The 18,940-nt window shown below is 37.6% G+C and overlaps 1 protein-coding gene across 1 annotated transcript in view; it reads left to right on the plus strand.

Annotated features, from left to right (window-relative positions):
- Positions 1-18,940, plus strand: part of Fgf13 (fibroblast growth factor 13) — a 504,366-nt gene that overhangs the window by 201,399 nt on the left and 284,027 nt on the right. The gene's annotated exons all lie outside the window — the stretch shown is intronic.

The raw sequence follows: 18,940 nt of genomic DNA on the forward strand, positions 1-18,940 counted from the left end.
TGTTCTGTAGGTGCAATAAATACACATATCACACACACATGCCTTACTCAAGGAGAATATATATATACATATATATATATATATATAGAGAGAGAGAGAGATATAAAATTTTAAATTCAATTTCCCTATATATAAAACTATGTACATATAATTTTATAAATATATATATTTTTATAGGCATTTCTTTATAATAGTGCCTAAAATCATAAACATGTAGAGAAGATTAAGTTGGTATTATTGAATCAGTTGTAACTTTCCAATATCTTATTCATATATGCAATATAAAGTTGCAACAATAATATACCTTTGTATCCATTCTTAGTGATATGATATAGAGTGAACATTTTCCCATGTCATTAAATATTCTTGATAGATATATAACTTATACAGAAGAACATTAACTACATATTTGTATGTATTTAACTGTCATGCTTCCTCTTCTGGCATGATTCAAATAAATACCTTTGTGTGCAAATATATGTACATGTGTGTGGTGGGTTCACATGCAGCCAATTAATGGGTGGGACCATGGCATTTTTTTTTACTTATCTTGTTACCTGTTAGGCTTACTTTTTATGCTTCTTGAATAGACCATTGTCAATAGGGAAGTTAGTAATCTCCATGGAGATGGCAAGTAATTTGTTCTTAGCTGTGATGAATTCAAGAGGAAATTAACTTCAGCATATATAGGAGGAATTAGTAGAGAGGTGGAATTGAAAAGTGAAAGACTAGTAAGCAGTGCTGTTAAATGTATTGGAACTCAATATAAGCAAATAAACTGAGTAGACAAACTTGTAGCATGTCCTCATCCACAGAATACAACACAGGTATCTGAAGAATAGATCAGTGTGGTGGTGAACACTGTCAACTTGATGTGTAGAAGGCAAGTCTTTCAGTCCACTTGTGAGGGCTTGTCTAAATTGAGCTTAACCTTTGAGAATCGCTGCGAGATATTGTCTTGACTATGTTAATTGATGTGAGAAGACCCATATTAATTGTGGGTAGGACCATTCCTTTGGGTGAGTATCACACACTATAACAAAAGGTCAGTCTCAGGATTAGTATGCATGCATTACTGCATTGCTCTTTGCTCTTGCTTGGGTCTGGATGGAAAATGACTAGCTGCTTCAAGATGCTTCAGCCTTGACTTCTTGCAATGATGGACTGCAACCTGGAATGGTGAGTCAAAGAAACTCTTTCTTCCTTAAGTTGCTTTTCCTAATGTACTGTATTATCATAACAGAAGAGACTAAACCAGCTAGATTGTTCCTATATAAAAGTCCTGGTTGCAAGAGATCAGACTGGGATAATAAAAGCCAGAATTTTACCTTTATTTGTTCATTCATTCATTTATCCATATAGCATACATTTCTAAGTCAGGATTGTGTTCATATTCATGACTCTACAACATGGGGGTGAGAGGACAAGCTTTGAATGTTGCTCCTAACATTTCCACCTTTATGAGACAGTATATTATTATCACTCTGTAAACCAGGTTAGCTTGGACAAAATTTCAAGAGCTTCTTCTGTCTCCAATCACCATTTCCATGGGTGTGAAGCAATGAGAGAGCTGTGCTACAAAGCCCATATTTTACAAGAGTTGTGAGTATCAGAACTTGGGTATCAGGCTTGAGCAGTGTTCTGAATAATTTTTTTTTTCTTCTCGTTAACAGAGGCTAGACTTACCTGGAAAGAGGGAAGCACAATTGAGAAAGTGTTTTTATCAAATTGGTCCATAGGCAAGTCTGTAGGGGCCTTTTCTTTATTAATGATTGGTGTAAAATGGCATGCCCATTTTGGGCAGTGCCACCTCTGAGCCACAGGTAGTGCTGTGTCCTGTATATAATAAAGCAGGATGAGCAAAACATGTGAAAAAAAGCCAGAAAACACACTCCTCCATGGCCTCTGCTTTAGCTCCTGCCTCCAGGTTCCTTGATTCTGAGCTCCTGTCCAGACTTCCCTCAATGATGGACTCTGATGTGTAGTGAAGAGTGCCGGGCCTGCTTTTCATCCCGCACAGCTAGCTTTACACTCAAAATAACAACACACAAATTGTATTCTTTTAAACACTGCCTGGCCCATTAGTTTCAGCCTCTTATTGGCTAATTCTCACATCTTGCTTTAACCCATATTTAGTAATCTGTGTAGAACCACAAGGTGGTGGCTTACCGGGAAAGATTCAGCATGTCTGACCTGGCGGCTGGCTCCATGGCAGCTCTCTTACTGCCTTCTTTCTCCCAGTAGACAGAACTACTACACCCACCTAATTTTCTGCCCTACCAAAAGCCAAGGGTGTTTATTTATTAACCAATGAAAGTAACAAATAAACAGATGACCCTCCTCCATCAATGATGTGGAACTTTGACCTAATTTTCCTCAGTAATAGACTCTGATGCAGAACTGTAAGCTAAAATAATTCCCTTTCTCTCTATGTTACCTTTATCCATGGTGTTTTATCATATTGCTATAATCCTAACTAAGACTCACAGCAAAAGATTTTATCCCCTAGGGACACACTCTTGTTATTGTGACACCATAAGTAATAATGAAATGGACTTCCATTTTGGGTAGTTTGTTCACAGGACTTAGGTACTAATGCTAGAGAAAAGGTTTTACTCTCTCCCTAAATGCATTTGCATTGTTGTCTAAGAGTTTGACAAACAAATATTCATGCTTCTCTAGATATATAGACGTCTTCTAATATATTAGGCATATTGTCTTTGTGACACCTATTCTTTAGCCTGGAACATGTCTTTCTCAGATATCCATTGGATCTAATGTATCATCTTGTTCAAGAATTTGATCTTTAATTGTTATGTCATTGAGATTCCCATTTAGCAACCTGTTTAACACTATAATATACCCACCAACACCAATTCTAGAATTCTTGTTCTTCATTCTGCTATCATTCTTTTTTCATAAAAATTTACTTTAATTTTTATTATAATGTGATATTTATTCACTTATATTTAAATTGCTTATCAATTATTGTCTGACCCTTTATTTTTTAAGAGAAGAATTTTTGTTATTTTTGTTTAGTTCATGCTGTGTTACTAGAGTCTAAAACAGTCTCTCTTACAGCCCCAGACCCTTATTTTGTGTGGAATGGATAACTGATCATAAGAACATCAAGAGACATTGTACATAATATTTCTAACTTTAGAAGAACCTTTGCATTATTGACTATGGATTCCCCAAACAAAACTAATGAACCACGAACCACTTCCATCTATTCCACACATTTGAGGGCGACATCAGTAGAGAAGGCAGGGCAAAATCAAGGGGAGAATTCGAGTTTACCTAGTGTCTTGAGAATTTCTATCATAGTGACAATTTAACGGACTAACATTTTCAGCTCCTAAAGAAAGGTACTCATCTAAAAATTGAGACCCGGTTTCTGTAAATATTTATACTCCTAAAATCTGAGGTTTTTTCTAAGTAAAGAGGTGTTTAGTCTCACTATCGTAGGCCATACCCCAAAGCCCAGTTCAGTTACACCCAGTTCATTTATACCAGTACAATAGATGGTTATGTGAAGAAGAACTAGCAGGAAAGACTCCTGGGATCCTGGTACAAAACTGGAAACTGGTTGGACAGAGAGCTATGTAGTGTTTTCTTAGCAAGTTTTCAAAACCTTTGTGAACTTGGAAGATGTTACTCATCCCTTTTGAGGTGTGGGTAATAGGGTGCAATGAGAGCCACAGCTGGTTTGTGCTGAGTCATATACTTGTATTTGTACTTTGCCTTGCATGGAGGAATCCAAGGTTGCTTCACAATGACTTGGTTAAAATTAGCACTGTCAGAGTGCCTCTTAAAGAGCCTTGTGAAAAGTCTTCTAAAATAAATCAACCTTCCTGTTGGGATTTAGTCATCCTCCTTGCTTCCTTCTTCAACTGGAAATTATTTTAATGGGAACATAGGCCAACAGGATCATTGTGGTTGTCAGTTATAAAGCTATATTGTTATAAACCAGGCTAGTATTGTGGTAAGGGTCAGATCATAGTAGAAAGTCAGAGGATTGATTGTTCCATTAACCTGTGTGCTGTGTGATCATATGTGAGTTCCATTACTTTCCTGAATTTCATGTTTCCCATAAGTAAAATATGGGACTAATAATGTCTATTTTGCAAAGAGCTACTTGGTATACAATTAAAGTACTTATACTGTATATATACTTACCTTTTTTATCCAAATAGGTAGGTTCTCAACCAATGGAGACAAGAATGATAATGCTCAGTACTTTTCATCAGTCCTCCAAATTAGCATGTCTCAGCACAATATCATCATTTCTTGTCTGATTTCATGGCCAACTGCTGCTTCTTGGATTTCCTTTCAGGTCTCTCAGTGCCACCTTTCAGCTAGACTCACTGAGTGCTCATCTCTTCCTCTCAGTTACCATTCTCAGAGCTCTATATCCATGCACTACTCCTTTAGATATAGAATTTTTTACCAGATTCTTCCCATTTCTTTCACCCATTGGAAGTTCCCTGGTTAGAATGGAACATAGCTTTGTTTAGAATGCCTTCTACATTTTTCATTTTATTCTGCTTAAACTGGATGTTTAGTAAACTTATGTACTAGAGCATAACATGTCCTTCAAGGGCAGTGAGTTGGTTATTTAACTCTCTACCCCAGCCCTTTGACACAGGTAGCTGCTCTGGAAAGATGGGATAGAATAAAAATAAATATGTGGAAAGTTTTGACCAATGTGTCCTAAGGGTATATTAAGTAGTACTTGTTACAACCTGAAATTAGCCTTTTCTATTTCGGTGTTTGTACATGTCTATCTCACTATTGCTTGATTTGTTGTCAACTGTATTCTTGTATTGTGTTAGACAAGGATAAATGCCTAGGCAGCTCATCATTCACCATGCCACCTCCCAGAGAACAGACAGCATATATTTTTGTTCATTGTTCTGTTTCTAGTATTGAGCTTAGTGATTCTGTTTCCTGTCATGGGGGATGGCTTCACAAAAGCAAAGCCAAAGACAACAATAACATCAAAAAGCTAACAAAGAGAAAAGCAAAGCCAGGTTACAGAGAAGAGGCAGACTATTTCAGATATTGTTCGAAACCTCTTATCTTGTCATGTTTAAGGCCAACATACCCTCTTGGACATTCCATTAATGAACTAATAAAGTTCCATTGTTGCTAAAGAGAATTTTAGTGGGATTTTTGCCATTTGCAACCAAAAGGGAACTGACTAATACATTCTCTCTTCACTACATTCTAGAACTCCGGGAAAATCAAAGGGAACTTTTCATCAGCAAAGGGTTAGAAATTCTAATATCAAAGTTTCCACGTGGTTATCTTTCCCTGCTGTGATCAATTTAGGAATGCAGAGATAATGATGCCACTAGAGACAGAATGTCCTGGTAATGGGCAAAAGAGCACCCAAAGTGTTAGAAAGGACTGTTCCTTTAAATAAAAGACGTGACATCTAAGCTGACATCTGAATGATAAGAAGTAACTAGATATGCACTTATCTAATTCAAAACATTTCATGTAGAGAACACAGCAAGTACAAAAATCCAGAGACAGAAAAGAGCTCAGCATTGTGTTGAGAACTGTGCTGAAGACCCATGGAGCTAGAGCCCTTGCTGAGATGAAAGAAGAAAAGGTAGTCAAGAGTCGTCTGCTTTTTTCAAAAGAAATAGGAATTGGTGAATAATGAACAGTCTGAAAAGCTAGCTCCATTTGACACAATCCAGGAGTAAAAATGGGCAACAACAAAGACAGTAGAGAATAGTCCAACACTATTGCAGTGCACTCAGGGGGTAAACTTGTCTGCTGCCAGCATGTCACCCAGTGTAGCTGTGCAAGATGGTGTCCACAGGATTGTACCAGCTCATCAACTGATGTAGTATAACCTGGAAAAGTCAGTGAATCATCCTTCTGTTTTGATCATATAGTAAAATATATTCTGTTTGATCCTTTAGTAAGTTAGCAGTACTGAAAATAAATGGATTTGGTTTTGGAAATAAATGAACCTCTCCCATTCTACTGGGGCTTAATTTATTGATTGTTTCCTTCTTGTCCTAGATGGACTAAAGGTATGCCCTCTCTCATCATGGGTACAAAGAGTGGAGTACTAAATATGAAATAATTGTAAATTGATCCTAAGGGTTTATAGTACTATAATAATGTTGAAAACAAAGATGGTAAATGTGCCTGCCTCCAAGTGTGATATTTTGAGTTCCATTTCTCACATATAAACATATACACACATGTATGTATGCATATATATGTATACACATATATGCTTCTATAGTCTAGAGACTGTGCTCTGTTGCAATACGGAGCGGCGGGCTGTGTCCCGCCACCCGGCTAGCTTTACCCGAAATAATTACACGGAAACTGTATTCTTTTAAACACTGCCTGACCCATTAGTTTCAGTTTCTTATTGGCTAGCTTTTACATATTGATCTAACCCATTTCTATTAATCTGTGTAGCCCACGAGCTGGCTTACCAGGAATGATCTTAACCTGCGTCTGTCTGGAGTGGGAGAATCATGGCGACTCCCTGATTCAGCTTCTTTCTCCCAGCATTCCATTCTGTTTACTCTGCCTACCTAAGGGTTGGCCTATCAAATGGGTCTAGGCAGTTTCTTTATTAATAAGAAATCACTCCCACATCATTTCCCCTTTTTCTGTTTAAACAAAAAAGAAAGGCTTTAACTTTAACATAGTAAAATTATATATAGCAAAACAGTTATCAAGCAAGAATTACAGTTACAATATTTATATCTATTTTATCTTTTATCATTACTAAGGAAAACTATAACTATCTATTCATTCTTCAACTCCATCAAAGACTCCAGAAGGATATAATACTACCTAAGTAAACAAGAAATAAGAAAACTCTAGAAATGACAGAGACATCTTGCTGCCTGGACAGTCGCCCAAAGTTCTTTTGTATGGTTGGGGCATCCATCTTCAGCCTTCAGGCCCATAGTATCCAGCAGACATTTCCATGAAGCAGGAAATTTCAAAGACAGTTCAGTCACTATCTGCTGTGTCCTGCAGAATGTCTCGCAGACTCTTTCATGAGTCATGAACCCCAAAAGACCGTCTCACCTTTAGGCAAGTTCAGCAGTCCTCTCTCTGCGGGTTCTCTTTGTCCAGTTTATGCAACAGTCCAGGCAAGAACAGTTTCTTGCCCAAATGGCTATCAAACTCCATAAGGAGCCTCTTCAATGCCCATCTTCCTCTTGAAGTAGATTGGTGCTGCCAGGAGCAGATATGTCTCATTGTCATGAAAAGTCCTAAGTTATTAAAACATTAAATGCCATATTCTGCAGTCTTTGAAAGATATGAAGAATGTCTATCTAACTGAAATGTATCTCTATATATCTAGAAAATCTAACTAACATGACTACAAGCTTGACTATTACTGATGATTATCCATAACCTATATTTCTTAATTATACATTACATTTTTAAATGAACTACACAGTCACAATACCTTAATCAAGATCAAAAATACATATACATATAACAAAATTGCCTGTAAAATCCACACCAATGCAAATTACTCATACCTATATCATTTCCCCCTTTAAATGTAAAAGAACATTTATAAACAATATTTTGGGAACATGGGCGCAGTTTTTTCTCTCCAAACTGCTTCCTGCTGAATGGGGGCGCTGTTAATCAGATCATTTAGGGTGTAACCTGTGTGCCAGGTTTATCTCAGTTGGCAGTTGAGTGAAGTAATTTTTTGAGGGTGTTCACAGGAACTTTTCGGGAGGTCGTGGTCTATCATACCATATCGGGATAGATGCAATCCATAGGGTCTGGTCCTCTGTGAAAACAAAAGAAGACCCTTTCCAAAGCATCATATCCTTAGACCCAAATTCTGAAGTCATACCCTCATGATATCCGTTTTGGTTCCAGTTGCCAGCCCATAGAATGAAATGTCTCTTTGTACTTAGCTCCTTCATAGTCAAAAATTTTAAAGAAAACACAATGTACATAATCCAGACTCTCTGTGAATTTTCCATTTTTACATGGCTTATTTTTCTTTATTTCTTTTAATCTCTTAACTATCTGTATTCTGTCTCTTTAAAGACTTTACCTTTTTTTTTTTAAAACATTAACTTTATTCTCTATTTTTTTTTTCTCTCTGAAGCCTACATACATTCATCCAACAGTGTGACTCATTTAGTGGTCTGAATCTGTCCTATTGTGAATCTGTAACATTTTTTTTTACTATACAGGAGCATTTCTTAAAATGTTAAGCAGTTCTTAAAAACTTAAGTTGTGTCATGTACAGGTAATACGGTACCGTCTGTGTCCTGCCCAGTTGAAACCTTAACTGCGCTGTTTTTATGGTAATTACGGTAGTTCCTGTCTGAGACCAGCACAGTTTAGCATGGCAGAGCTGAGCCAAGCCGCTCCTGCCTCAGAGCCATTTGGTGCCCCTGAGCCACACACAGTTCCAGGCACACAGCAGTCCACATTGCCATCAAGCAAGCCGTAGAGCTTTACTCCAAATGCTCCATTCAAAAGCTCTGTCTCCCTCAGGAGCCAGACAGAGATCGCAGTGGCGGCACAGCCCAGAAAGCCGGCATTTTAAAACAGCCAGTTTTTTCCTGCTGCTGAGTCAGGACAATTTCTTTGCGGCACGCACCCCACAAACAGCAAAAAGCTGTCTTAAATTGTCTCTCTCTCCTTTTTAAGCCCTCTCAGGTTTTACGTGGAGTTCATTAGCATGTTGGGTGCCACTCTGTTGCAATACGGAGCGGCGGGCTGTGTCCCGCCACCCGGCTAGCTTTACCCGAAATAATTACACGGAAACTGTATTCTTTTAAACACTGCCTGACCCATTAGTTTCAGTTTCTTATTGGCTAGCTTTTACATATTGATCTAACCCATTTCTATTAATCTGTGTAGCCCACGAGCTGGCTTACCAGGAATGATCTTAACCTGCGTCTGTCTGGAGTGGGAGAATCATGGCGACTCCCTGATTCAGCTTCTTTCTCCCAGCATTCCATTCTGTTTACTCTGCCTACCTAAGGGTTGGCCTATCAAATGGGTCTAGGCAGTTTCTTTATTAATAAGAAATCACTCCCACATCAGTGCTCCTTGTATTGAGCATGAGTTGGTGGGTACAGAACACTTGACCACATATCATCTAAGCACCATTCTAGTAATAAAGTTAAGGGAAATACTATCACACATTATAAAAATCTGTGTGTGAGCACTGGATATGTGATGATTAGTGTTTTGTCAATTTATTAACACAAGCTAGGCTGGGAAGAGGGGTCAATTGACCTATAAGTCAAATCTGTGCGGTCATATTTGAATTAATGATTATGGACCATCCCATTGAAGGCAGTAGCACTCCTGGACAGATAGATCTGTGTTGTGTAAGAAAGCAGGCTGAACAAGTCAGTAAGTAATATTACTCTTTATTTTTCTGCTTCGCCTTCTGACCTACTTGAGTTCCTGTTATGTGTCCCCTTCATGATGGACTCTGAGCTGAAAGATAGTCCATGATTGTTGCCTTTATGACAGCAATAGAAAGAACAGGAAACAAGATACTTGTACATATTTGGGACCTAAATTATCAGGGCTTGAGGAAAATTTACATGTTGATTATATAAATAGGGAGAGATAGGATATGGATGTTGAAGTCAACAGTATATAACTAGATAAAAGATAGTACTCTTGTTAGAGGTGAGGGTCCAGATGGAAGTCTAGGAGATTATAGCAAGTGAATATATGGAAGCTGCTTTTAGAGATAAGCATCAAAATCCAGATGTGAAGATTAAGATGTTTTGAAGACCATGCCTCTGAGTATAAATATTGAAGACATAGAAATTGCTTTTCTATGCTCATTTATTGACATGAGGGAATGAGATACATGGAGAATAGCCTCCTTCTCAATAAGGCTTCATAGCCCTCTAAAGGCCGTTGTGAAGTAGGTTATATTGCCTTCACAGTGATCAGAACCTCTGGTACTATCATAATTCGAGATGTAAAATTTAGTGTATGAAAGATTGAAACTGACAACGCTAAAAGTCTACTTGTTGTCTTGGAAATAAATCTGATATATTGAGAGTTAATCTTGTTTTCATTCTGCATACCCAGTAATTTCTAATTTAGATTTATTAGTTATGACAAAATCACTGGAATGTTTTCAGAAATAGAAGGTGATATTTTTGGAAAGTTTTATTTGGAGTGCAAGAATAGCAAAATTAGCTACTGATTCCCTTGAATATAAACTTAAGATGAAAAAAATAATAAATTGTTTTTTATCATTTTTTGAGGTCCATGAGGTTATTCTTGGCCTGTTTTTTAGGGTTTTATCATCTCTAGTGAATTCTCAGATCTCTTGAAGTGTTCATCCTTCTATTTAGTAATTTAAAAAAATCCCCCTCTGGTGCCTAGCACAGTGCAGAACTAGGATAGAATGTAGCCAAATATCTGCTGTGGGAAAAGTGCATCATGAGTAGAATTATGAGACTTGATAGAATGATACTTGAAATACTATCAAGTTTATTTACATGTCTCTGTACAAGATTGCAATCAAGCTGACCTATAAATATAAAATCTCTTATAAATCACAAGATACAGTCCTTCATCTGAAGCCAAAAAGACACGTGGAGAAACTACAACTTCAAGGGCTCTTTACTTCTGAAATTCAGAAATACCAAAGAGATTTACAATAAAGGGGATGTGAAAGTATCCGTGGATGGTTTGTTCTAAAGAACTACAAAGTAGCATCTCCTATACTACATGACCCAATAAAAATGTCACTTAAAACTAAGAATGTAAAAGGGCATAATAAATATGTTATAACAGGAAACCTTTCCATACTTGAGTCTATATTGCAGTTTTTACATAGTAGTGCCAATGAATAGATAAATATTCTTACTCATTTCATTTTTTTTATAACTTCCAATTCCCTTCAGAGCACTTTGGGGTAAAATGTCATGATCAGTAGCGATTACTTCTGATGTAAGCAAAACTTTATGGTTTGGAATGCGAATATGATTTAAAGTGTTTACCTGACATCATACTGAGAATTGTATATAGATAATTTCATTTAATGTTTAACCTTCTAAAATGAGTTATGGAGGCATTTGGTAATTTGTCTAAGTGCTGAGTGTAAAGCATGTAGCTTAGGAAACCCATGAGTTTCTGGGGTTACATATAAGAATAATGGATAATTTATTGAGGAATAATCCTTTACTACTTTAAATAGTTGGTGGTTGCTTATATACCATCATGTAGTGGTGGAGCCTCTTTAAGCTCCTTCCTTGTTGTCTCATTGAAGCTTTCTGCATCACCTTATAGGCCTTCTAATCCTCCCTGAATATGAGGGAATATTAATGGATCAAATCTTCTGAAGGTCTTGTGTGGTCAATCTCAGATGATTTGATTTCTGCACAACAATACTTGTGATGCCCAGAACACAGTCACACAGTTAGCATAGAACTAAAACCAGATCTGTGAGATTAACTAGGTAAAACTGTGTTTTAAATTACTTTTATTAGTTATTATAATCAAAAAACAATTTAAGTCAGCAATTTACATGTCTACCAATAAGATCAAAACAAAAGTGAACATTTTGCCTGATTTCCATCCAATCTTCTCTTCCCTTTTTAACCAATAGTTACAAATTCACAGATAGTTTCAAAGAACAATACAGGGAATTCCTGTGCCCTTTTGTGCAGCTTCTTCCAATATTAACAGCTTTTATAACAAGAGTGCAATATCAAAAGCATTGAAAATTTCCAGTTATGCATCCATTCATCTGTTTATATGCATGTGGTTTTGTATAGGTATTTCATTATATGCAAGATTCTCCATTGTTACTATATTATCACCCCTCCTTTCTTCTTTAATTCCTAGAATGTTGTGTGTTCTCTATCTCAATAACATTATTTTGTAAATATTAGATAAAAGAAACCATATAAAATGAAACTTCTTATGATTATTTCCCTCCAAATAATTTCTATTAGGCCAATTCAGATTCTGTATTCTCTAATAGAGTGACATTTAGTATTAATTATGGCTTTAAAATTAAGTCATCAAGAATCAAAATGGCACTGGTAGCCACAGCGGGCCTGAGCACCATCCTCTGGGCTCATGTTGGTGGCTGTAGTGGCTTTATCCTTAGCTAGGGCCACACTGTTACCCTCTGGCCTGGAGAGAAGGGACCAAGTGAGGATATCTCCTAAGAGAAGAGGCTGTGAGCAGGAGCAAAACAGCAAGACTAGAGCCCCAAAGGACCATGATTGGGATCATCAAGAAGCAGATTCTGGGTCTGGGTTACCTCCCTCAATATGATGATCCATCCATTTGCCCACAAATTTCAAGATGTCATTTTTTTCTTCTGTGTAGTACTCCATTGTGTAAATGCACCACATTTTCTTTATCCATTCTACGATCAAGGGGCATTTGGGCTGTTTCCAGGTTCTGGCTATGACAAATAATGCTGCTATGAACATAGGTTGGATACATGTCCTTGTAGTATCATTGAGCATGCTTTGGGTATATGCCCAAGAGTGGCATTGCTGGATCCTGAGGTAGGCTGACTCTCAATTATCTGAGAAACTGCCATACTGATTTCCAGAGGGGTTGTACAAGTCCCCCCCCACCAGCAATGGAGGAGTGTTCCCTTTATCCCACATCCTCTCCAGCATAAGTTCTCATTGGTGTTTTTGATCTTGGCCATTCTTTCAGGTGTATGATGGAATCTCAGAGTTGATTTTTGCATAATATGTACTCATAAATGGCTTTTATACATAAAGCAAAGAAAAACCAGCTTACAATTCACAATCCCAGAGAGCCTAGACAACAAAGAGGACCGTAAGAGAGACACACACAGAACTAATATATATGGAAAGTAGAAAAAGATAAGATCTACTGAGTAAATTTGGAGCATGAGGATCATGGGAGAGGGTAGAAGGGGAGTGGAGAAAGTATATAGCTCAAGAAAAACAATTTTAAAAATGAATAGTTACCAAGCCACATAGCTAATCATAGATAAGAATTATGGATTATTCTAAGTTGTAAGAGTACTAGAAGGAAAACCCCAACCAAAGAAAGCTAACTTCACCCACAAAATCTCAAGCAACAGATAATCTCACATCAGCAAAAAACAAGGAAGGGAAACACACAACCACTCCCACTGAAAAATAACAGAAATTATCAACCACTGGTCATTAATATCTCTTAATATCAATGGACTCAATCCTCCTATAAAAAGACACAGGCTAAGAGAATGGATAGGAAAACAAGATGCAGCCTTCTGTTATATACAAGAAACACACCTCAACCTCAAAGACAGACACTACTTCAGAATAAAGGGTTGGGAAAAGGATCTAAGAAACAAGCAGGTGTGGCTGTTCTAATATCTAACATTAGATTTCAAACTAAAATAAATCAGAAGAGATGTTATACTAATAACAAGATCAGTCTATCAAGATGAAGTCTCAATCCTTAACATCTATGCCCCTAATACAAGAGCACTCACATATGTAAAAGAAACATTACTAGAACTCAAATCGCATATCAAACCCTACAAACTAATAGTAAGGGATTTCAGCACTCCTCTCTAGACAATGGACAGGTCAACCGGACAAAAATTTAACAGAGAAATAAGAGAACTAACAGATGTAATGAATGAAATGGACTTAACAGACATCTATAGAATATTTCTCCCAAACAGGAGAGAATATACCTGGTGTGGGTGACTGAGAGATACCCTTCCCCGTCATCCCTTCCTAGAACATGTCCTACACTCATCTGGAGAGCACGATAGAGCTGACCTTGTTTGCAGGCTGCACACCCCTGCTCTTGCTAGGGAGCTGGCTCTGAGGGTGAGGACGTGGGAGCAGGAGTACAGGTCCTGTCTCTTTTGCCTGTGTCATTAGGTGAGTTAGCAGGGGCAGTAGTGGAAAACACACACCAGTGGTGAGGATGTAGGAGAGCTGGCGGGCTGACCAGCTCACCTACCACCAAGGTCCAGATTCAGGGCTATGAGTTGGTCCACCCCAGCACCCATACCATCTATGAGCTTCTGGAGCATATGAAGGGGTCAGACCTGCAGATTCAAAAATACAGGACCTCCAGAACACAGGGCAGCAACAGCATATTGAAGAGGAGTTCCAGCGAGGATCCAGTATTCATAATGTAACATAAGCTAGAGCCCTTGAACCAAACCAAACTCATTGCAAGGAACATTTGTAAGTAAAGATTTATATACTGTGTGACTCACTGTGACACACTATAGCTTCCAAGATGACATTTTTCTTTAATTTTATTTTACTAGGGGGAGGTTGCAGGGGTGGGAAATGAGTAAGATTGAAGTATATGATATGAAATCCACATAGAATCAATAAAAATTAAAATTAAAAACCAACAGTTCATTTTTCTGGGGTAAATCTCCAAGAGTCCAGTTTGGGGGTTGTATAGAAAATATACCTTTATTGTTAGAAGGTCCTACAAAAGCTATCTTCCTGTTTGGTTGTACCTCTTCTATTTTTAAGATTATTAAGATTATATGTGTGAAGGCCCTAATTTCCTGAAAACTGTTTCTCATTTGATTTGTTCAGTTTCCCAAACTTAGGAAACTATTTTGAATACTGATTCCTTAGAGCTATGTATTTACTGTTAGTACTTATTTGTTTGCTAAACTAATATGTGCTTATTAAAGTCACCTCTTCATGTCTTTCTAATGGACATAATTTTATTTTTTACATATTTTCAATTTAATTGTGTTAGATTTACCGTTATAGATTGTCGAGATTCAATAGCTCTATGAAAATAATAGAAAGAATGTGCAGATATGGAGAGGGAAGAAGTGAAGTGTGTCGATATTTTTTTTTACGGTTTTGATCTCAAATGTGTTGGTATTATGATTCTGCTCTCTTACCACACAGACACGTGTTCAATCCAGGGTGAGGGTTTATAAAATTACCTACAGTGTCTTTTTCCAGATGAAGATGAAGCAATCATCTTTATTACTTACAGTCTCATCATAACTCAGAAAAATGGTTCACACACTGAATGAGAGGACAGGGGGCTCCCTTTCTAGTCAGTCCCTGCTGCTCCCAGACTTTGATTGCCATCACAAAATAAGAAGTCTATTTTTAATTAAAGAGCTGAAAACCTGCTCCTATGTCATGGGGACCTGTGGATCTGACACACACACTTTCATGCTGCCTGAACCCAAATACGCTCAGATCAAAGCAACTTGAAAAAGGAAACTAAAAATCAAATTCCAGAAAAGCACGAAACATAATTAATATACTGGAAGCAACTGTTCAGAAATGAACCACTTTCTTGGATTTACTGTAAGTAATAAAAGCGTAAGTTCTATTGGCTGATATTTCATATTCTCAGTGTAAAATCTGAGTGTTTAGTAGGTTTGGGACAGTATAAAAATGCCATATATGACATGGCTTAAGTAATGAACATGTTTTTATTTGTCATATTTTTGGAGGATAACAACCCAAGAATTGCATGAGAGCATGTTCTAGAAACAGCAATGACTCTTTTCCTCATCACAGATGTGTATTTCCTTGCTTATCCACCTTCACAAACTAGAGAAAAGAAATCCAGTGTCTCTTCTCTCCTTGTGAAGACACCCATCGTTTCCTGGGATCCCCAGTCCCTTGAAATTATCTAATCCTAATCACCTCTCAAAGGTACCACCTCCTAATACCATTACACTGTCAGGGGGATAATACAATACAACATAATGGCTCTTTTTAGGGACATGGATATTCAGTCTGTAACAACAACAGGTAGTGTCAAGACATACCTGTGTTCGCATAGCAGTTTATTTAGTTTTCAAGATAATACTGCTCTCACAATTGCTTTTTATAATTAACAGTGTTATTGACAAGTCATTATATGAAGTTAACTTTCTAATAAAACAGTATTTCCTACCTCTGAATTTAAAAATATTCTCATATATTAGAAGGAACTTCAGTATAGAAGTTAGGATTTTTTTTTTTAAAAAAAAAAAGAAGTTAGGATTTTACCTGTGCTCCAGTCTTGGCTACTAATCTACTATGTGAACTTGTGCATATTCTTTTATTTTCATGTAAATAAGTGTTCCTGTCTATAAAATAAATTGGTGTAGCTCTTTTTTAAAAACACATTCAATTTATTGGAAAAATGATTTTTTTCTGCCTCTTTTGTTTTTATGTTTCTCTTAGTGGTATATTTGTCAAGATCAGAAAAAGGAATTTATCAATATGATTCACTAGATAGTAGACTTTTTCTCACTTGTTGTTGTGCACTTCTGATGGTATTCTATCAGAATGGAGACGTTTCCTTTACATCATCATCCAGAACTGTGTCAGAACAGCAGTGCCTTAATATGTCTATGGGAATTGTTAAACATAACAGACAGAAGTTTATGGACTAGTTAGCTTAAAGTCTTGAGTATTTGGGGTTCCTCACTCGTAGAGTACTTCTAACAATGGATGGCAATCAGAAGAACTGGTAATGAGGCTTTAATGCGTCAGTAAGTACCACCACTTTGCTCCCCCTGTTAGTCATGAAAAAAAATGATAGATACCATTGAGATACATGGAAAGGAAAATATCACTGTATTTCTGGCTTCTGATACTGTAATGTGGAGCATACAGCTGAGCTCTGTACCTAATATATTCAAATATATTTATTTCAAGGAAAAATTTCAAGCGTGGAAAAAGAGCTGAGATGAACATAACCAGTTTCTACTAAATATATTTTGTCTGATAATGATGATGGCAGAAAGAGTGATAAGACTTTAATTTGGCTTCTCCTTGAAGTAGACTTGAAGTCAAGATTTGAGTCCAAGTGGTTTATTGGTAAGATTGCTTCAGAAGGACCATTCTAGAAATTTGAATGAAAATCATAGATATATGTTCATATCTTTGAACACTTGGTCCCTAGCTTATCAGACTATTTGGGGGAAGGATCAGGAGGCATGGCCTTGATGGAGTTGGTGTGACACTGTGTCACTGGTGGGGGGGGGGGGGGGGCTCTGAGGTTTCAAAAGCCCAGGGCATGAACAGTGTCTCAGTCTCTCTCTCTCCCTTTCTCTCCCCCTTACTCCTCTCTGTCTTCCAACTTGTAGATGAGATGTAATCTCTCAGATACTATTCTAACATCTTTCTTGTTTGCTTGCTACCATGATCCTTAACATGAATGTCATGGAGTCACCCATTGAAACTGTAAGCAAGTCCCCAATTAAATGCTTTTTTAAATAAATTGCTTTGGTCACGGTGTCTCTTCAAAAATAGAGGAAGTTCCAGAACAGCAGGAAATGTTACATAGAGAAACCCTGCCTTGAAAAATCAAAATAAATTAAATAGAAAAGATAATGTTCTTTGCTTTAGTTTTTCTGTTGATAAGGGGAAAGTGAGGATCCAAGAGGAAATGAGAACCAGTAGTAAGTTCCTGGCTTCTGCAAACCTTTGGAATTCAATCCTGGCCTTGAGAGCGCTCACTGTGTTTGCCTGCCACTCATAGATAGAAGGGTATCATGCCCCATGGATGCTCCAGTCTTGCTGCCTCCAGCTTTTAGCCATGGAGCGAGTAGGATAGATCCAGGGAGCTAAGTGTACACGCTGGGGTAGCTGTAAAATGATGGTGACTGGAATATTCATCGAATAGGATGGAGCTGAAAGGCATATATGAGAAACGATGGCTGCTCCGAGGCAGAAGTAGATAGAAACATCTGGGCAGTGTCCCTTTTTTCTAGATCTTAGTGCTTGACTGATTGGTGTACAAAGGAGCAGTAGGAGAGGAAGGTGGAGAGCTCTCCCAGTGGGAGTCGGGAAGGTACCTTTTCTAAAGGGAGCTGTGATTGACTTCTAATTAGTGAAGGAATAGAGGATTTTTCTGTGGCGTTTTGTATTTTCTTTATTTTTGAGACTTAGAAAAAGAGAAATTATCTCAGTGGTGGCCCTGCTCTCATTAACGAGGCATTAGCTCACCTGGCTGACGCACAGTACAAATAAAACTAACAGCCTAGCAGTGAGAGCTCTTCCTTGGGCTTGGTCTGGATTTAGTCCTGCAGTGAAGACATGTTGTTTCCATTAAGTTATTTCTTCCTGGATTCTTATCTTTGCACTAGACCAAAAACAAGCTGCTGAATTCTCCCAATCATTAAGAGATGGCAAAATTGGTCAAATATTGTCATTTGTTAGTGCTGATTTTTAAATGTTTCCTGTTCAATGTATAATTTTTTTCTTTTCTCTTTTTGCCTCATTTGTTGTAATGCTAGGTAACTTAATTCATCAGATTTTCACAGGTCTAACAGTATCCCAACTATAATTGGGGTGTCTAAATAGGAGAAGCCTTTTTCTTACGAGGTGCAAGAGAAGAAAATCATCAAAAAGGGCCTGTTCCTAAGAGAGGAATGATGCTGTCTGGTTGCAGATGTCTCTGAGACGTAATGGAGCTGTGTTTTCTGTTTATTGCTATGGGTTCGAATGAGCTGCCTTCGTTAGGGACTTGTTTTCTCTTTGTACAAGAACAACACAAGAGCAAGAAGCTGACTTTGATGAAATGTCAAGGACGGGTACTGGGTGCAGCCAGAGGGAGAATGAGACTGTCCTCTTTCGGATTCATGTGCAGAGCTCTTGTTGGAGTTGTTGTTCTGGAAGCTGTTGAAGAGCTGTATACACACAGCCCATGGGGACTTCAGTGGAAAGCTCGAGACAACCTAAAAGTGAGACTTCAAATATGAGTTCTCTGTTGTTAGACAAATATGTGACATTAAACTTGCCTGCCTAAAAGAATATCTTAAAGTACAGTAAGTGAAGAATACATGTTCCGAGAAGCTTCTTACTTTACTTTGCACACAATTTTATTTCTTTGGTATGGGTAGCTGGCTTGCTGATTAATACGTCTTCAGAGGCCAAGTCTCTAAAGTCAGTGTTCTGTTCTCAAATCAGCCTCTCATTTGAAGAGTGACCTTTAA

This window comes from Microtus oregoni, unplaced genomic scaffold (assembly GCF_018167655.1).
Source record: "Microtus oregoni isolate MIOR12 unplaced genomic scaffold, Mior012 000052F_001, whole genome shotgun sequence".
Classification (NCBI taxonomy): Eukaryota; Metazoa; Chordata; class Mammalia; order Rodentia; family Cricetidae; genus Microtus; species Microtus oregoni.